Source organism: Saccostrea echinata, unplaced genomic scaffold, assembly GCF_033153115.1.
Source record: "Saccostrea echinata isolate AGI-Se365-2 ecotype Australia unplaced genomic scaffold, CSIRO_AGI_Sech_v1 ptg000012l, whole genome shotgun sequence".
Lineage (NCBI taxonomy): Eukaryota > Metazoa > Mollusca > Bivalvia > Ostreida > Ostreidae > Saccostrea > Saccostrea echinata.
Genome location: NW_026889761.1, coordinates 22,310,469 through 22,317,172, shown reverse-complemented (window position 1 = coordinate 22,317,172; position 6,704 = coordinate 22,310,469).

Sequence of the window (6,704 nt, the reverse complement as noted above, 5' to 3'; positions counted from 1 at the left end):
AATTTTTGGTAGTTGATAGTAACCCCCCCCCAACTGAAAATGTATGACTGTGCCCCCCTCCCCAAACTGAAATTGCTTCCTACGGGCCTGATATATACATGGATGGCTTAATTTTCAAGCACGTAGTATTCGAAAGGGGGCATTTTTCATAGAAGAGTCTTTCATTCGAAATCCTATTTTTTATTTATTTGTTTATTTTATTTTTTTTTTTTTTGGCCGTATGATTGAGGCATTTCAGTAAAATAAAAAAAAAAATATCAGAGTCAACAATGGGTCCATGGATTTTTTTCAAAGGGGGTTGGAAGGTTTGGGGGAACTATACCCACTCCAAAAAATCCGACTTAAATTTTTTTTGACAAGGGAAAAACAGTTTCAACGCGAAAAACCTATTCGGGGGTGGGGGAAGGGGTAGTTGGACACTTCTCATTGGCAAGCAGTCTTTATATACACGTTTCTTCTGACCAAATGCAGATCCTTTGGGATGGGGTGGTAATGGGGGGAGGGATGGCAAGTTATTCTTTTTTCTTACTTTATATTTAACTATACTCTGAAATCTTAACTCCCACTGAATCCGCTACTGAGATTGGTTGTTTCTCACCACACAGTGAGAAGGGGTGGGGGTGGGGATTTACTGTGCTTGACATTAAATCATATATGCATTACATATGCATGCAATTTTATCAGCATTAATTTGAAGTATGGGATTTATTTAAAGCTACAATTCATGACTATATGATTAGGCACCGGGAGAGATTCTGTGTTTTTTTTTTTCAACTCGAATGTATAGTCAGTGCAATGTAGAATATGTACAAGACAACCCCTGAAATATGTTCCTGAACACATGTCTGCAAGTTATTTACAGCTATTTCTGCTGCAACGAAATAGAAGTTAGTGTGTGTGTTTGTGTTTTAAAAATATTACACCTCCCCTTCCCACCTTGCATCTGCCACTGTTCACCACAGAAATATTCCCTATTACAGGAACAATATAGATTGTTTTATCCTCTTCTCTTATTCTGCCTGTAGTAGGGTCTTGTTCATGTAAAATCAATCTTGCGCAGAGTAAGTAAAATGTTCTTGCCTGTACATGTATTTCATTTACTATCTTGACATGTATATTTATAAGCTTTGGTTTACGTACGCAGCACTGCTCTATTTGTAAACATAAAAATCATAACGTGAAAATGAAATAGAAAGTAGTGAATGTAATAGTAACATATAAGAAAACATATTAAATTAATTATATTTATAGATCTATCGATAATGATATGTTTTGAAAAAAAGGAAACATCACTTATCTCTACAACCCGGCAATAATCACCAATTTATTTATTTTTTTTAAATAAATACACTGAGGTTGAGTTGCGGCCGAATCTCGCGCACGCGTATGAAAGTTTGGTAAGCAATATAGATAAAAATTTATCTAAATGTCACATGTACTCTCTTTGTATAAAACATTCAAAATGAGTATAAGCACAAATTTCTATCTTTATTAATTTCTTGCAGTAAAGATATATTTTGAACAACATATTGATCAGGTAATACTTATTATATACATGTACTCTGTTTATTCTTAGGTGGGGAATTGACTGGTACATGTACACATGTATATAAAATGAACATCTTATATAATCATAAATTGATTATGATGTTGATAAGATAAATGTTTATTCCCAATTATTTAAATTCAAGTCCTGTGTTCACATATCGGTACATTATAATCCGATAGTCATTTCTATCGCCTTTTGACGTGACGTTACATTACAAAAAATGACGCTCCTACTGCATTTTTCCATCAAAACACTGCCATACTGCAAGATCTCCTTTTAAAAAAGTATAAAAGATATCGAAAAAAGAAAAACGGTTATGAAAAGCTAAAAGTCTACACTATCTATAATAAAAACCACGTTAATTTTTGGAATGAGGCCATTTTTGATGGTTCGTGGATTTTGCTCTTTACTTACCTTGTCATTGGTCATTTGCAAAATTATTTTGTTAAAAAACATTCTAATTGTATACACAAGTACTCTGCAGTTGATATTAAAATGATGCTTGAGTTTACTGATTCACAATATCTATTTGGTTTTTGGGGACCAGGTCTTTCAAAAATCTATTTAAATCCCCATGGGTACCAATTGCACCCTTTCATTAGCAACCCTATTTTTTGTATTCATATGAAGCAGAATTTGTCCAAAATCTTACACGTGAAAAGAAAACACTTGCTATGGCCTTCAACTCGACATTTAGATATATTGACGACGTATTGTCAATTAACTATGGTTATTTCCATTCTAATGTCGATACAATATATCCAGGTGAGCTTGAAATAAAAGAAACTACAGAGTCTGACACATCTGTTTCATATTTGGATATTTTACTAGAAAAAGACGTTAATAGTAATCTAACAATCAAGCTTTATGATAAACGTGATGACTAACTTTTCAATCATCAACTTCCCTTACTTATGCAGGAATATACCTTCATCACTATATCTCTCAGTTGATTCAATACGCTCTACGTATGACCAAATTCTAAAACGAGGTAGGTAATTGACACACAAGTTGATGAAACAAGAATATCAGCAATCTCGTTTAAAGTCATCATTTCGTAAGTTCTATCTTCGATACAATGACCTTGTCAGCAAATACAATATATGATTAAGTCAAATGCTGACTGACGTTTTTCATACTAGTTGTTAGGCCATTATTTACACATTGAATTGTCGACGGACTTTTTCGTTATTTCCCGATCATGACAAGGAGCACACGGCGGGTGTGACCGGTCGGCAGGGGATGCTCACTCCTCCATGGCACCTAATCTCACCTCTGATATATTAGAGGTCCGTGTTTGCTCTGCTCCTGATTTGTATTGTTTTATGGACGTTTGAGCTTGAATACTGTTCGTTATTTCCATATATTTCTTTCCTACCGTTTCGAAAAATAGAATTATATTCCATTTTTCAAATTTATTTTTCATTGATATTTTAAAGTGAAACATAAAGAAATATGCCTTTTCAATTAAATGATAGCCATTGTATTCACAGAAGTGTAATAGAGGGTGTAATGATTCTCGACTAGAGATTTTTTTTTGATATACCAAATGAAAATTTATCTTACATGATTGAAAGCATAAGGATTGTTGAAGTCCTTGAAGTCACGTTAAAAAAAAGATTATTAAAACTTCAAAGAAAAAACTGTAGTTTCTTAAGAGCACCTTTGGGACTCGCAAGAATTGAAAACATGATTAATCCACTTTGTTCCCCTGTGAAGTATAGTTACTTGATTGTAACCTACAACAAATTTTCTGCAAGTCATTCGATAGATGAAATAGTTGGAGCAAAGATAAAGTGAGGGACTGCTTCTTCTGCTTTGCCTTGGGGTTTCTGTAATTTTTTTATGACAAGGATTTGTTTGATACATAAATTTCAATTCTGAAGAGAAATCCCTGTTTATTTGTTGTTTTTTTTTTTTTTCAATTCTACGTACATGTATAATGGTTTTTTTTATATCTTTGAGTTTTTCAATGCAGCTCCCTCTTCCTTGGCCCTGGAAGAAGGCACATTCAAATTTACTCTCTAAAAAGGCGTTTATTCAATAATTGTTCACAATTCTGAAGAAAAGAACTTACACTTTTCACGCGGCATATTTATGGAGCGTGTTGATGCGCCAGGGAAAAAGGAAATTTGGAAAAAAAACTGAAATGATTTTCTTTTACTTACATTCCATCTTCTTATTTCTTTCATCCAAACCCATTCATTTCTTCATTTTATGTAAACTAGTGTCATCTGACTGCAGTCATCACTGGTTGTACTTCATAATGACGTGAAGTAAGAATTTCTTTCAATGAAATGTGGCGGTAACGAACAGCATTCAAGCTCAAAGTCTATTGAAACAGTACAAATTGGGAGCAGACCAAACACTGACCTCCAAAAACATCACAGGTGGGATCAAGTGCCATCGATGAGTGAGCATCCCGTGCCGTCCGGCAAAAATCCGTAGACATTTCAGTGTGTAAATAATGGCCTAACAATTAGGATAAAAAACGTCAGTCAGCATTTGTCTTTATAATAGGTTGTATTTGCTGACACGGTCATTGTATCGACCATAGAACTTGCGAAATGATGACTTCAAACAAGACTGTTGATATCTTTGTTTCATCAACTTGTATGTCAGTAGCTTGCCTCGTTTTAGAAATTATTCATACGTAGAACATGCTTTTGCGTATCGAATCAACTGAAAGACAAAAAACCCATATGCAGGTGATAAGGGTATATATCTACATAAGTAAGATAAGTTGACTATTGAAAAATTTAATTAATGTCTTTTTCTAGTAAAATATCAAAATGTGAAATAGATATGTCAGACTCTATGGTATCTTTGATTTCAAGCTCACTGAGATATATCGAGTCGATATATGAATGGAAATAACTATTGTTAATTGATAATAAGTCGTTGATATATCTAAATGTGGATTTGATTCCACAGCAAGTGTTTTCTTCTTCTCATGTAGAAGTTTTTGAATAAATTCTGCTCCATATGAATACAAAATAGGTCTGCAAATAAGGTGGGGCATTTGGTACCATGGGAGTACCAACAGACAGATTGTTGGAAGACCTGATCTCCAAAAACTATATAGATATTGTCAATGAGAAACTCAAGCATCTCTTTAATATCAACTTCAGAGTACTTGTGTGTACAATAAGAATTTTTTAACAAAATAATTTTTACAGATGAGCAATGACATTAGGTAAGTATATTTACAAGTTCCACTTATGTTGAAAAAAAAGCTGACTATGATTTCAAAAAGCCTGGATTTAAATTTATCATTTGACATGGCTGTAAAAAGTGCTGAAAAGTAATACGTTTTGATGTTATTGATTTTGGTATAATTTTGTGATTTCAAATTTTCTAAAAGTTCCCTGGAATTTTTAAGTATCCACATCTGATTTTCACCACTTCAAAAGTATTTTAAGGAAAAATCTAAATTATGATTACTATACATAAAAAGAATTTGTTGACATTAATCATTTTTGTTTGCGACAATATATATATATATATATATATATATATATATATATATATATATATATATATATATATATATATATATATATATATATATATATATATATATATATATATATATATATATATATATCTATCTATCTATCTATCTATCTATCTATCTATCTATATATATATATATATATATATATATATATATATATATATATATATATATATATATATATATATATATATATATATATATATATATATATATATGTATTCAAAACATTAAACTATATTGATTTCCCTTAATAAAGAGCGTTTATTTTTCCTGAAAATATTTTAAGAGGATAAAAAAAATGTCATCAAAAGAATCCAAAGGTTTGACATTTTTGAACCACAAACTAAGAAAAGAAAATTATGTAATATTAAGGGATTGACTAGTTTTAGAAACATACAAGTACTTTTTTAACATAAGAAACAAATATAAATGCGGAAGAAATAGAAGCATGAACTTAAATATGACCCTATTTTGTCTTAAAAAAAAATATAGAATTATCATGCTGAATTTAGTTCTTGTTTACTTGTTAAAAACTTCGGATCATGTTACAAAATCAACACATGATGTTAATTATTTTAATAGGTATGTATTCTCGTCATCAATAATGAAATCTCTCTCTCTCCATTTATATAGTTTATGAACAGGTATACTATTTTCCATTCCTGAAATACTATGCTCATTGAAAACTTGTCCAAGTGGAGTGACATATTTGTTTGAAGAGCGAAAGTCCAGTTGGTCTGAGGCAGCTTTACAATGTGAAAGGGCTAGTGGAACTTTAGCAATTTTTCGATCATTGTTTGAAGAAAATTGTATCAAAGGTAAGTAAAATACTGTTATTTGTAAATTAATACATTCAAAGCATTCTGTTAGTCGTAAACTAATACATTCCAAATCATTCTTTGCTATAAAAAAGACAATCCAATGAATGAAGAGTGATCTTTCTTTAAAGGACACCTAAAACAAAGAGTTACCTATTTTATTGGAGGTAGGAAATCCTCCTCTAGAGATTGGACATGGATAGATGGTTCTCCAATTACCCAGTCATCATACTGGAGTCCAGGTTATTTTATTGATAAAATTCCTGTTTGGATTCCATCTAGATTCTCCATATAATGTTTATGAACAAAACTGAAGATTCTGTGGTTCGGATGGACTTTTTCATTATTCTTAAAATTTTATACCCTACATATTATGGTTCTAGTCACTAATTTTTCTGGCAAGCTGTGGACTTGTGCTTTTTTTCAGCAAATCGTAGCACATATGATAAAATCTTCACAATTTTAACTTGACGTATTTCTGCACAAGACTACAATAACAAAAAAATTACAATAGTAAATTATAGTTAACTAGAGTGAATCAAAGTTTCAAAGTTATCGCTATAGTAAATCAAAGTTTTCACCATAGTTAATCAAAGTTTCATAGCGATCACTATAGTAAATCAAAGTTTTCATAGTTATCACTAAAGTGTCATAGTTATCACTATAATAATTCAAAATTTTCAAAGTTATCACTTTAGTAAATCAAAGTGTCAAAGTTATCACTATAGTTAACTATAGTTTTCATAGTGTCAAAGTTACCACTATAGTTAATAGTTAAACTATAGTTAACTATAGTATTTTTTGTTAGGGTACAGAC